Below are 13,596 nucleotides of genomic sequence, written 5' to 3'. Positions count from 1 at the left end.
AAGAAATGCCATTGGGATTTTGATTGGCATTGCATTGAACTTATAGAGAACTTTTGGTAATATCGCCACTTTGATGATGTTAGTTCTGCCTATCCATGAACAGGGTATATTTTTCCATCTTCTAAGATCTTCTTCTATATCTCTCTTTAGGGTTCTGTAGTTTTCATTGTATAAGTCTTTCACCTCTTTTGTTAGGTTGATTCCCAAGTATTTTATTTTTTGGGGGGATATTGTGAATGGAGTAGTTGTCCTCATTTCCATTTCAGAGGATTTGTTGCTGATATACAGGAATGCATTTGATTTATGCGTGTTGATTTTATATCCTGCCACTTTGCTGAATTCATTTATTAGCTCTAATAGTTTCTTTGTAGACCCTTTTGGGTCTGCTAGGTATAGAATCATGTCATCTGCAAATAGTGATAATTTAAGTTCTTCTTTTCCTATTTTTATGCCTTTAATTTCTTTCGTCTGTCTAATTGCTCTGGCCAGTGTTTCGAGGACTATGTTGAACAGAAGTGGTGAGAGAGGGCAACCCTGTCTTGTTCCAGATTTTAGAGGGAATGCCTTCAATTTTTCTCCATTCAGAATGATGCTGGCCTGTGGCTTATCATAGATTGCTTTTACAATGTTGAGGTATGATCCTGTTATCCCTAATTTTTCTAGAGTTTTGAACATAAAGGGATGCTGTACTTTGTCGAATGCTTTTTCTGCATCTATCGAGATGATCATATGGTTCTTATTTTTAAGTCTATTGATGTGGTGAATAACATTTATTGATTTCTGTATATTGAACCAGCCTTGCATCCCAGGGATGAATCCTACTTGATCATGGTGTATAATTTTTTTGATATGTTTTTGAATCCGATTCGCCAGAATTTTATTGAGGATTTTTGCATCTAGGTTCATTAGAGATATTGGTCTGTAGTTTTCTTTCTTTGAAGTGTCTTTGTCTGGTTTAGGCATCAGGGTGATGTTGGCCTCGTAGAATGTATTTGGAAGTTCTCCCTCTTTTTCTATTTCCTGAAATAGCTTGAAAAGTACTGGTATTAGTTCCTCTTTAAAGGTTTTGTAAAACTCTGCTGTATACCCATCCGGTCCTGGGCTTTTCTTATTTGGTAGTCTTTTGATGGTTTCTTCTATTTCCTCAATTGTTATTGGTCTGTTTAGGTTGTCTATATCCTCCTGACTCAATCTGGGCAGATCATATGACTTAAGAAATTTATCGATGCCTTCACTATCTTCTATTTTATTGGAGTATAAGGATTCAAAATAATTTCTGATTATCTTCTGTATTTCTGAAGTGTCTGTTGTGATATTGCCTTTTTCATCCCGTATGCTAGTAATTTGAGTTCTCTCTCTTCTTCTCTTCGTTAGCATGGCTAAGGGTCTGTCGATTTTATTTATTTTTTCAAAGAACCAACTTTTAGTTTTGTCAATTTTTTCAATTGTTTCTTTTGTTTCGATTTCATTAATTTCAGCTCTGAATTTAATTATTTCTTGCCTTCTACTTCTTATGCTGTTGTTTTGCTCTTCTTTTTCTAGGATTTTGAGATGAAGTATGAGATCATTTATTTGTTGGTTTTTTCTTTTTTTAAGGAATGAACTCCAAGCAATGAATTTTCCTCTTAGAACTGCTTTCAATGTGTCCCATAGATTCCGATATGTTGTGTCTGTGTTTTCATTTATCTCTAAGAAGTTTTTAATTTCCTCCTTGATGTCTTCTAAAACCCATTGATCATTCAGTAACCTATTGTTCATTCTCCAAGTGATGCATGATTTTTCCTTCCTTCTTTTATCGTTGATTTTCAGTTTCATTCCATTATGATCAGATAGGATGCATGGTATTATCTCTACTCCTTTATATTGTCTAAGAGTTGCCCTGTGACATAATATATGATCTATTTTTGAGAAGGATTCATGTGCTGCTGAGAAAAAAGTGTAACTGCTTGATGTTGGGTGGTATATTCTATATATGTCAATTAAGTCTAGGTTATTAATTGTGTTATTGAGTTCTATAGTTTCCTTATTTAACTTTTGTTTGGAAGATCTGTCCAGTGGTGAGAGAGGTGTGTTGAAGTCTCCCATGATTATTGCATGGTGGTCTATTAGACTCTTGAACTTGAGAAGAGTTTGCTTGATGAACATAGCTGCACCATTGTTTGGGGCATATATATTTATGATTATTATGTCTTGTTGGTGTATGGTTCCCTTGAGCAGTATGTAGTGTCCCTCTTTATCCCTTTTGATTAACTTTGGCTTGAAATCTATTTTATTAGATATGAGTATGGACATTCCTGCTTGTTTCCGAAGTCCATATGAGTGATATGATTTTTCCCAACCTTTCACCTTCAATCTATGTATATCTTTTCCTATCAAATGTGTCTCCTGTAGGCAGCATATTGTTGGGTCTTGTTTTGTGATCCATTCAACTAGCCTGTGTCTCTTAATTGGTGAGTTTAAGCCATTAACATTTAGGGTTATTATTGAGATATGGTTTGTTCTTCCAGCCATATTTGTTTATTAATGTTACTAAACATGGTTTGTTTTCCTCTTTGATTACTTTCCCCCCTTTACTGTCCTACCTCCCACTGTTGGTTTTCATTGTTATTTTCCATTTCCTCTTCCTGTAATGTTTTGCCAAGGATTTTTTGAAGAGATGGTTTTCTAGCTGCAAATTCTTTTAACTTTTGTTTATCGTGGAAGGTTTTAATTTCATCATTCATCCTGAAGCTTAATTTCGCTGGATACACGATTCTTGGTTGGAACCCATTTTCTTTCAGTGTTTGAAATATGTTATTCCAGGATCTTCTAGCTTTCAGAGTCTGTGTTGAGAGATCAGCTGTTATCCTGATTGGTTTACCCCTAAATGTAATCTGCTTCCTTTCTCTTGTAGCTTTTAAAATTCTCTCCTTATTCTGTATGTTGGGCATCTTCATTATAATGTGTCTAGGTGTGGATCTCTTATGATTTTGCACATTCGGCGTCCTGTAGGCTTCTAGGATTTGGGATTCTGTCTCATTCTTCAAGTCTGGGAAGTTTTCTCATATTATTTCATTGAATAGATTGTTTATTCCTTTGGTTTGGAGCTCTGTGCCTTCCTGTATCCCAATGACTCTTAAGTTTGGTCTCTTTATGTTATCCCATATCTCTTGGATGTTCTGCTCATGGTTTCTTAGCAGTCTTGCTGAGCTGTCTATGTTCTTTTCAAGTTGAAATACTTTGTCTTCATTGTCTGATGTTCTATCATCTTCTACTTAGGAGTGATCTACTCTGCTGGTAGTATTCTCAATTGAGTTTTTAAGTTGGTTTATTGCTTCCTGCATTTCTAGGATTTCTATTTGTTTGTTTTTTATTACCTCTATCTCCCCGTGTAATTGATCTTTTGCTTCCTGGATTTGTTTATGTAATTCCTTGTCAAAGTGATCTTTCATTGTCTGATTTTGCTGTCTCATGTCTTCCTTGAGACTCCAGATCATCTGAAGCATGTATATCCTGAACTCTTTATCTGACATTCCATCTGTTGCAGCTATTACCTCTTCTAAAGTTGAGTTGACCTGCATTGCTTGTGGTCCTTTCTTTCCTTGTCTTTTCATACTGCTCGCGTTTCTTTCTGCTTGGTGAAACTGTTGTGTTTTTGAAATTTTCCCCCTATTTATTTATATTGCTCTTGTATAGTTGGAAAATCTCCCTTGTAGGGCGGGTAGTGGCTGTGCTCCTCCTCTAATTAGGGTGATCTGTCTACCACGCTGGTCGGTCGCAAGTCTGCCCACCCTGCGGGCGCGGGTAGCAACTCTGCTCTGCCCCCACTCCAATTGTGGTGACGTGACTACCACGCCCTCGGGTCGTTGGTCCTGATCCGGATGTGGGTGGCGGCTCTGCTCGGCCCCTACTCCAACTGGTGTGACGTGTCTACCACGCTGGCACGCCTCTAGGCCTGTTCCGCCGGTGGGTCGCAGGTCTGCCTACCTTGCGGGCTCGGTCGGCAGTTCTGCTCAGCCCCCACTCCAAATGGGGCTACCTGACTGCCTCTCCAACTGGTCGCTGGGCCTTTTCCAGACACGGGCGGCGGCTCTGCTCCACCCCCACTCCAACCAGTGTGACGTGACTGCCTCGGTGCTATGTGTCCACCACACTGGCAGGCTACCGGGCCTGTCCTGCCAGTGGGTCACAGGTCTGCCTGCCTTGCAGGCTCAGACGGCAGCTCTGCACAGCCCCTACTCCAAATGGGGTGACTTGGCTACCACGCCATCGGGTCGCTGGTCCTGTTCCAGGCGTGGGCGGCTACTCTCTTCGGCCCCAGCTGCAGTTGGGGTGTCGTGATACCACGCCGGCGGGTCACTTGGCCTGTTCTGGGCGCAGGCGGCAGCTCCACTCTGCCCCTCTGGCCCCCACAGCACCCAGCAGGACCCTGACCGAGATGCAGTTACCGCGGGTTCCCCAGCCCTGGGCCAAAGCAGCCTGAACCCGGCCGCTCCGAGCTCAGTGCACGCTCTGCTAGGAGCGGGTTCCCAGAAGCAGTCTCTGTGGGGTTCCCCACCTCTGAGCCAAAGCGGCACCGGGAGCCAGAACCCGGCCGCTCTGAGCTCGGTGCCCGCTCTGCTAGGAGCAGGCTCCAAGAATCAGTCTCCGCGGGTTCCCCAGCCCTGGGCCAAAGCAGCTCCGGGAGCCAGAACCTGGCCGCCCCGAGCTTGGTGCACACTCTGTTAGGAGCAGGCTCCAAGAGTCCGCAGGCTATACTTACTTACATGTCACCAAGATGTCTTTCTTTGTCTCAAACTTTCTTTCCTGATTTTTTTCCTTGCTGGAATATTGTAAAGCAAAGCTGACATTTTAGAATTTTCTTCACAAATACTGTAGATTTTATCTCCAACAGAGACAGAATTTTTAAAAGTGGTTACAATGTTATTAATACTCATATCAAAATGAACAATAATTTAATGATCCCAATGATCTCTTCACTGAATGTGGCCCTGCCACAAAGTAGCCAATTCCCTTTTTCTTTGTAAGACAATTTAAGATGCAATTTCTATTATTTACAATGAGGTAAAACACAGTAGAAAGGGTCTGAAACATTTAGGAGACTATACATATTTTTCTCAGACCTACTTTGACTGTGGGCTTTACATGCAAGTAATGAATGTAGTAAGAATTATTACGTAAATAAATGACATCTTATAGCTTCATAACTTAACATGGTTCACAAAATAGTTTTGGGTCATCCGTTCAAAGTCGCTTTATGAGATGGACCATGGTTATGAGACTTAATTTAAGATAGAGATTCAGCTGGGCATGGTGGCATAGACCTATAATCCCAGCAGCTCAGGAGGCTGAGACAGGAGGATAGCAAGTTCAAGGCCAGCCTCAGCAACTTAGAAGGGCTCTAAGCAATTTAGCAAGATTCTGACTCAAAATAAAAAAAAAAAAACATAAAAAGGGCTGGGGATATGGCTCAGTGGTTGAGTGCCCTTGGGTTCAATCCCTGGGATCGAGAGAGAGAGAGAGAGAGAGAGAGAGAGAGAGAGAGAGAGAGAGAGAGAGAGAGAGAGATATGATTTATTCATTGATGACTTCTCCAAAGTCAACAAAAGTGAAGGCTCACAATCCTCCTGACACCCCATGGACTCTTAATGACCTTGTCTATGGACCTCCATAAGTCAATGATTCTGGCTCACCATGAACATCTAACCAAAGCTATAAGTAAGTCAACAATTTATGTTAAGAATAATTCAAATGTGTGTGTGTCAGCACAAAGTGAACAATGCAAGAGAACTAATCTGATAATCTAGACCACATTCATGTACAGCTGCTATTTAAAAAAAAAAATATGGCAGGGACCTTCCAAAGAAAACATTATGAGTCCTTTTAAAGAAGTGCTTAACTAACAGTATTTAACTTTGATCTCGGGCTCCAAGGTAAACTCAGCAACGTTTCTCAAAGAAACAACATCCTGAGATTTTTAAATTAGATGCTTTGGTTTCCAAAGTCTTAGCCAAGCAGTCTGCCAGGGCAAAATTGTCTTCTGCTCCATTTATCTAATTTGGGAGAATAAAGGCCTTAGCTGACCTGGCAGGATTTGAACCCGTGGTTCCAGGAAGTCCAAATGAGCCAAAGATATGTTTGGCCACGGCTCCTTCCCCCGGCAGGGAAAACACACAGCTCCAAGCCTGTTTACATTGACAAAGCTTTTAAAGATAAAAGATTAAACCGCTCCCTAACAGCGGAGGTTCTTGGTGTTCGCCTCAATGCCACAGGTAGATCATTCCAGAACACTTCTGAAAAGTGTCTTTGTTGGGGATACTCTCCACGGGGAGGAACAAGGAGCTTATTTATCCATGACACCAAAGGGCGACCTAACCATTTTCCTCCTTTAACATGAGAGAAATCCGGAGAAGAGACAACTTCACACTAAGAAACGATTAAAAGGAGGTAATTTTCTCCTCCCTCAGGCTCTGTGGTGAGATGGTGAGAGCTCAGCTCCTGTCTGCAGCTCAGATAACCGTTTCCTGTCTGTCCTTAGGCAGATTGTTGCCTCATGCATGTGGGGCGCTTTGATTAAGACAGTCTCAATTTACCCATCTAAAATAATAGCTGTTTCATCAGGGGCTATTGTGGGGTTTAATTAAAGCCTGGGCAGGGTAATGAGATTGTCAGATAAGACCCCGTGTAAACACTGGGTGATGCATATCTGCATACATGCGTGTGCCACCTATGCGGACAGGGCGGCCCACAGGACTGCACTATCTGGCAGAATCGTTTTCTCCAACCCATCAACATGCCCCATGCCAGTCCTGTTGCCCCAGACTTAGAACATAAATTCCTTCAGGCCAGTGTTTCCCAAGGCTTGCCAAAGGCTTAGGTCAGTTACTTTGGTGAAGTGCTACATGTCACAGCCAATTTCATGTTACCTTTCTTCTTACAAAGTTTCATTTCCAGCTTCACAGAATTTGCTATTTCTACCTACCACCTGCACTGCTGTTTACTTAATATTTCTGAGTGGGATCTTATTTGCTCTGAACAATTTATTTAGGGCAAAAATTTCATGGGATGATTGTCCACAGAAAACCAGTGTTTTTAAAATATTCATGAATCCAAATAAGTATCCATTCAATTTTTATAAAAGTTTACTCAAGTTACTTTTAAACTATCTTTCATACCATTCGTTGATGCATATTGTATTTGGATGGAATAAAAGTAAAGGTAATTACAAATTGCATGAAATCCCCAGAAAATTTAGATTTCATACTTACGGCACATTTTAATGCTTCTTTCTTTCTTTCGTTCTTTCTTTCTTTCTTTCTTTCTTTCTTTCTTTCTTTCTTTCTTTCTTTCTTTTTGGAATATAACTAATGCATTTTTTATTTGTTCTTTTTAGTTATACATGCAGTAGAGTATATTTTGACACATCATACATACATGGAGTATACCTTCCCATTCTTGTGGTGTATGTGATATGGAGTTTCACTGTTGTGTATTCATATATGAATATAGGAAAGTTAGGTCCAATTCATTCTGATGTCTTTCCCATTCCTATTCCAATTCCCTGAACCCCATTGTCCCTTGTCCAATCTGGTGAACCTCCCCACCTCTTCCCCTCCCCCTGTCTATTGTGAATCACCATCCACCTATCAGAGAGAACTTTCAGACTTTGGATTTTGGGGATTGGCTTATTTCACTTAACATGATAGTCTCCAGTTCCATCCATTTACTGGCAAATACCATAATTCCATTCTTCTTTATGGGTGAGTAAATATACCATTGTGTATAGAGACCACATTTATCCATTCATCTATTGAAAGGCACCTAGTTGGTTCCATAGCTTTGTCATTGTGAATTGAGCTGCCATGAACATTGATGTGGCTGTGTCACTGTAGTGTGCTGATTTTAAGTCCTTTGGGTATATACTGAGGAGTGGGATAACTGGGTCAAATGGTGGTTCCATTCCCAGTTTTCTGAGGAATCTCCATACTGCTTTCCAGAGTGGTTGCACCAATTTGCAGTCCCCCTAGCAATGGAAGAATGTGCTTTTTCCCCCAATCTTCGTCAACATTTATTGTTACTTGTATTTTTGATAATTGCCATTCTGACTGGAGTGAGATGAAATCTCAGTGTAGTTTTAATTTGTTAATTCTGCTATTATTAGCAGCTTTATCAATGACTTATGGCAGTGTATCAAATTACCCAAACCTCAGAGGCTTAGAGCAGTGCTCATTTATTATGACTTAAGGACTATGAGTCAGCTGGGAAGTTCTGTTGATTGAGCCAAGTTTGGCTGATCTTGGCTGGGTTAGTGGTAAACTGGAAGACTGGTTGGAGTTGGCTGGTCTAGGAAAGTTTTTTTTCACATGTGTGTTGTGTTATGGTTTGGATATAAGGGTGTCCCTCAGCTGCATTAATGCAAGAATATCTAGAAGTAAAATGATTAGATGATAAGAGTTGTAATCTAATCTGTCCATTTTAGTTTGAATGGATGAGCTGGGTGGTAAGCCCAGGCAGATGGTGGGGTGTGGTTGGAGAAGATGGGTCGCTGGGAGTGTGCCATGGAAGGTTTATTTTTTCCTTCCCCTTTCTATCTCTGCCTCCTGGCCATCATGAGAGGAACTCTGCCCCTCCACCATTCCCTTCCTCCATGATGTTCCATCTCACCTTGGAACCAAAGCAATGGAGTTGGCCAGTCATGGATGGAATCTCTGAAACCGAGAACCAAAATAAACTTTTCCTCCTCTAAGTTGTTCTTCTCAGGTATTTTGATCACAGCATTTACAGGAAGCAAATGCAGAGAGAGACCCCCTAGTGTTCCATATGGTACTTCCACTTTAACCCGTTGATCAAAATTCGATCCCATGGTCACATGTAGCTGCAAGGGAGCCTAGGAAATGTGTGTATCTGCTGTCTGCCATGAGGAACTCCTAAAGTGGGAGAGGATTGCATTGAGAAGTAACCAATGTCTGCTACAAATGAGGAGGAGATAATTAAGTTATAGTCAACGTATTTACTGAGCACCTAACAAGTGCCAACGCTGTTCGGTGTGCAGGTATGCACGGGTGAAGAATATGGACAAAATTCCTGCTCTCGTGTAGCTTACATTCTAGAGGGGAAAGACAAAAAAAACCCAATGCAATAAATACGTAATATTATGTAAATAGTGGTATGTGCTAGGATATAAATGAAGTAGCACTGGCTACTTCATGCATGGCTCTTTTTGAAAGGATTTTAGAAAAGAATATGAGAAGCAGCCTGTGATAAAGTAATAGGGAGTGGACAACTAAAGTCAACTAAAGTCTCTGAAAATCAAGCTTCAAATAGAATGCTGAAGATGACTTCTGCAATGGCACTATCAGGAGCTCTTTGTGGTTTGTTTGTTCCCCTGTGGTGGAGCCACCATAATGGATGCAATTATTTTTTCAAAAAAATTTAGGTCTTTGAAAATTGTCCTTATGACATAAAGCAGATTAAAAAAAGATTTATTTTAAAAAAATCTACTAAATCTTGGTAAGAACACTACAGCAAGAGTCTATAGGAAGTAAGACCTCCTCTCTTCCTCCTCCGTATCCCCACCTCAATGTAAAAGAGTCTCTGCTTCAAACAGGGGTGGTAAATAAAAGACAGGGTGCCCTCTTCTCCAGGATCCCAGTCAAGGGCAAGAGCATCTCTCCAGGAGACACAGGATTCCAGCATTCTTGATCTCCTAATTTCCATGTTTTTGAAGCTCAGTTTTAGGCAAAGTGTGGCCTAGAGGTTAGAAGCTCCCCAATATAACTTTCTCCCCTCGTCGGGCAGAGAGTCTGCTCCAGTTCCAGCGGACCGAGGATACCATGGCCCAGATCACGCTCGCCCCAGGTCATTCACAGGCAGAGGTATCATTCCACAAGAGGAAAGTCAAGGAGACCAGAGGCTGCTGTCCACTACCAGTGCCCTGCTCATTAAGCAGGCATGTCACTCCAAGACACAGAGCCACTGTCCCCAACTCCAACTCGGGAGCAATAGTGCAGGCCTTTGGCCTAGGATGATAGGCCACAAGAACAGAGGCTACTAACGCTCTCCCAAGGGACCTGACTTTATTTTTGGAAGAGTATGAAAAAGTTCAAATGTAAGGATGTTTGAAAGCATGAAGGCTTTGGAGTAGGAAGATTGGAAGCCACATGACCAGCAGAGAAGACCAGGAAAGGAAGCAGCTAAAAGAACCTTACTTGAGTCAGAACAAAACCTCAAAGACTGGACTCCAAAGGGGCTTGAATTTAATGTGTATCAGACGGTGGAGCAATTTGTATTCTAGGACATTGCCCGAAACACTAGAACAATAGGTCAGCAATTAATGTAACCTAGCTGTTGTGGGGTAATGGAAGAGGTAAAAGACTCTCACTATGAAAAATATGAAACATCGTTGAAAGAAATCAAAGATGACCTAAATCCATGGGAAGTCAATCCATGTTCATGGGTGGGATGACTTAAAATTTGGTTAAGATGTACACTACTCCCCAAATTGATGGACAGGTTCAGTACAATACTTTTCAAAACTTACACTGGTTTTCTTGCAGATACTGACAAGATGATTCTGAATTTTAAAAAATATTTTTATTTATTTTTTAGGTGTAGATGGACACAACACAATGCCTTCATTTTCATGTGGTGCTGAGGATCGAACCCGGGTCCCGCCCGTGCTAGGTGAGTGCTCTACCACTGAGCCACAATCCCAGCCCAAGATGATTCTAATTTTCATGTGGAAATTCAGAGGACCTAGAATAAGCCAAAACAGGCTTGAAAAGGAAGAAAAAATGCTGGAGGATTTATCTAAAAACTTACTACAAAATCAGTAACTAAGGCAGTGTGGTATTGCCATCAGGGATAAACGCATGCATCAATGGAATAGAAATGAGAATCTAGACATAAGCCCTCACATTCACAGTCATTTGATTTCTTTTCTTTCTTTTTTTTTTTTTTTAAAGATGGTCAGGGCTTATTTGTTTACTTTTTCTTTTTTTTTTTTTTGTGGTGCTGGGGATTGAACCCAGGACCTTGTACATACAAGGCACGCACTCTACCAACTGAGCTATATCCCCAGCCCAGTCATTTGATTTCTACAAGGACATCAAGAGAAGTATGTTGTAGGGAGAATTTTGACAATACATAGTCATAACATTTTTGGCCGACATTTCTTGGGAGCTGAATATCCACAATGTGAAAGGATTAAGATTTGTCCCTTCCCTACGACTCCCACACAAAAACTAACTCAGAAGGGGTCACAGATCTAAATGCAAGGGCTAAAACTATAAAACTCTTGGAATAAAATATGGAAGTAAATCTTCCTGACTTTGTTTAGGCAATGGATTCTTTGATATGACACCAAGAGCCCAAGCAAGAAAAGAAAAAACAGATAACCTGGACTTCATCAAAATTCAAAACTCTGTGCTTAAAGGATATTATCAGGAAAGTGAAAAGACAACTCAGAAAATGGGAGAAACCCGGTGATGTGTGACTGTGGTCCTGGCAATTCAGGAGACTGAGGCAGGTAGATAACAAGTTTGAGACCAACTGGGAAACTTAGTGAGACCTTGTCTCAAAAAAGAGGGCAGAGGCCTGAGGATATGGCTCAGTGGTAGGGCATCCCCGGGTTCCAACCCTAGGGCAGCAAAATAAAAATTTTTTTTTGAATCCTACATCTGATAAGTGCTTTCTGTACCTGGATTGTCCATAGAACCCTTCCAACCCCACAATAAAATGACAAACTAATTATAAACAATGGGCAAAGCATGTACATAGAAGTTTCCCCAAGAAGGTCTACAAATAGCCAATGAGCACCAGCAAGGCATCAGCCCTGTAGCAAAATCATGATGAGATCTCACTTAACACCCATGAAGACAACTAGAATACACAATAAAACAATCAAGTACCAGTGAGGATTCAAAACCTTGAAGCCCCTTTGGAAAAATAGTCTGGAAGTTTCTCAAAAGTTTAAACTTGGTGCTAGTACACGATCTAGCAGTTCTACCTCTAGACATGTAGCCAAGAGTCCTGGATTCAAATTCAGACACTACCAACTATTATAAAACTCCTGGGCTGCCTTTCACACCAGCCTCAGTTTCCTCATCTGCAAATGAAGAAAATAATAATTATGTTGAAAATTTGTTGGGAAGGTTAAATTAACATGGTTTTAGACTGCCTGCTCTGTTGAAGCTACTCAATGGATATTAGTTTCTGTTCTTCCTTTTACGTGATAAAAAACCAAGCCATTGAGCACAAGATGCTACTGAGAGCATATTTCTTCAGATTCTCCAGCACAGGTCCAAATCCATACCACCCTATTCCATATTGTCATTTTCCCCACTTTTAAACATTCCACCATGGATGATCTCCGGTGTGTTCTAGGAGAAGCCTAAAACACTTATCAGCATCAATGCATGTTTTGCAGAACATGATGTGATTTTACATAAAGGAAAGATAATTCGTGACCACCAGCCCTTCCACAACCCAAAGACATCCACCTGTTTCTTCTGGATTTCAAAATAAATTGAATGAGAAGAATAAAATTTTGAAATTCATTTGCCTGGACAAAATAAAATTCAACTCTGAACGCAGAAGGGTCCTCAAGTAGAACTTGGTTAGCCAGTCCAGGGCAAGAGGATCTAAGTTTGTCCAACCGGCTTCTAAAGGCACGGCCTCACCAAAGCTGCTGTCTCCTGCCCAGCCCCTGCACCCCAAATGGTTTGAATCGGGACTGTTTGAAGTTGGTCTTTTAAACAATCATTGACTGTTTTTAAAAAGTTTTCAATGGCTGTCTCAGTAAAAGTGAAATCAATATTCTTTCAGCCTGGGCTTTTAGCCGATAATGTCTCGCCATAAATCATGGGCATAATGACACCAGAATAATTCATCATCTCATTACATTTGCATATGATGTGCCACATTGTTCTGAGGCGAAGGTTATCTTCCCTGCCTGGGACTTCATCCAGAAACAAATAAAAGACCAGGGAACCTGATTATTTCATGGTCTGTTTATAGAAGCTGTTGGGGATCCATTTCCTGTCTGTCAGCTACTTTTGCTTTACAGTCCTCCTGGGCACAGCCTGCAGGGATATATCCTTCCAGCTCAAGAATTTCAATAACCTTTAAAACGTTGGGTTTTTTTTTTGTTTGTTTTTTGTTTTTTTTTTTTTGTTGTTGTTGTTGTTGGAAAGGGTGCCTGACTAGATTGAAGACGTTTTCTGTAGTCTGTTCTTCTTTTTATATCTGCGCCAGGTCCAGGGTCATCCAGAAAACAGGGAAGTATTCACTGGGCATCTTGTGTGTGTCAGATGCTGAGTGGGTAAGATAAGCATGTTGCATTCTTGCTGTTTCAGGATTTTGTTTGTTTGGTACCAGGGATTGAACCCAGGGGTACTCAACCACCGAGCTACATCCCCAGCTCTTTTGTGTATTTTATTTAAAGACAGGGTCTCCCTGAATTGCTTAGGGCCTTGCTAGTTGCTGAGGCTGGCTTTGAACTTGCCATCCTCCTGCCTCAGCCTCCTGAGTGTCTGGGATGACAGGGTGCACCACCATGCCTGGCCCCTTGTTGTATTTTATTATCACATGGCAGGGGAGGTGACCACAGAACTCTGT

The sequence above is a fragment of the Spermophilus citellus genome (assembly GCF_964194105.1).
Source record: "Spermophilus citellus genome assembly, chromosome: 3".
In the NCBI taxonomy this organism is placed as follows: Eukaryota; Metazoa; Chordata; class Mammalia; order Rodentia; family Sciuridae; genus Spermophilus; species Spermophilus citellus.
This window is presented reverse-complemented; position numbering follows the sequence as displayed.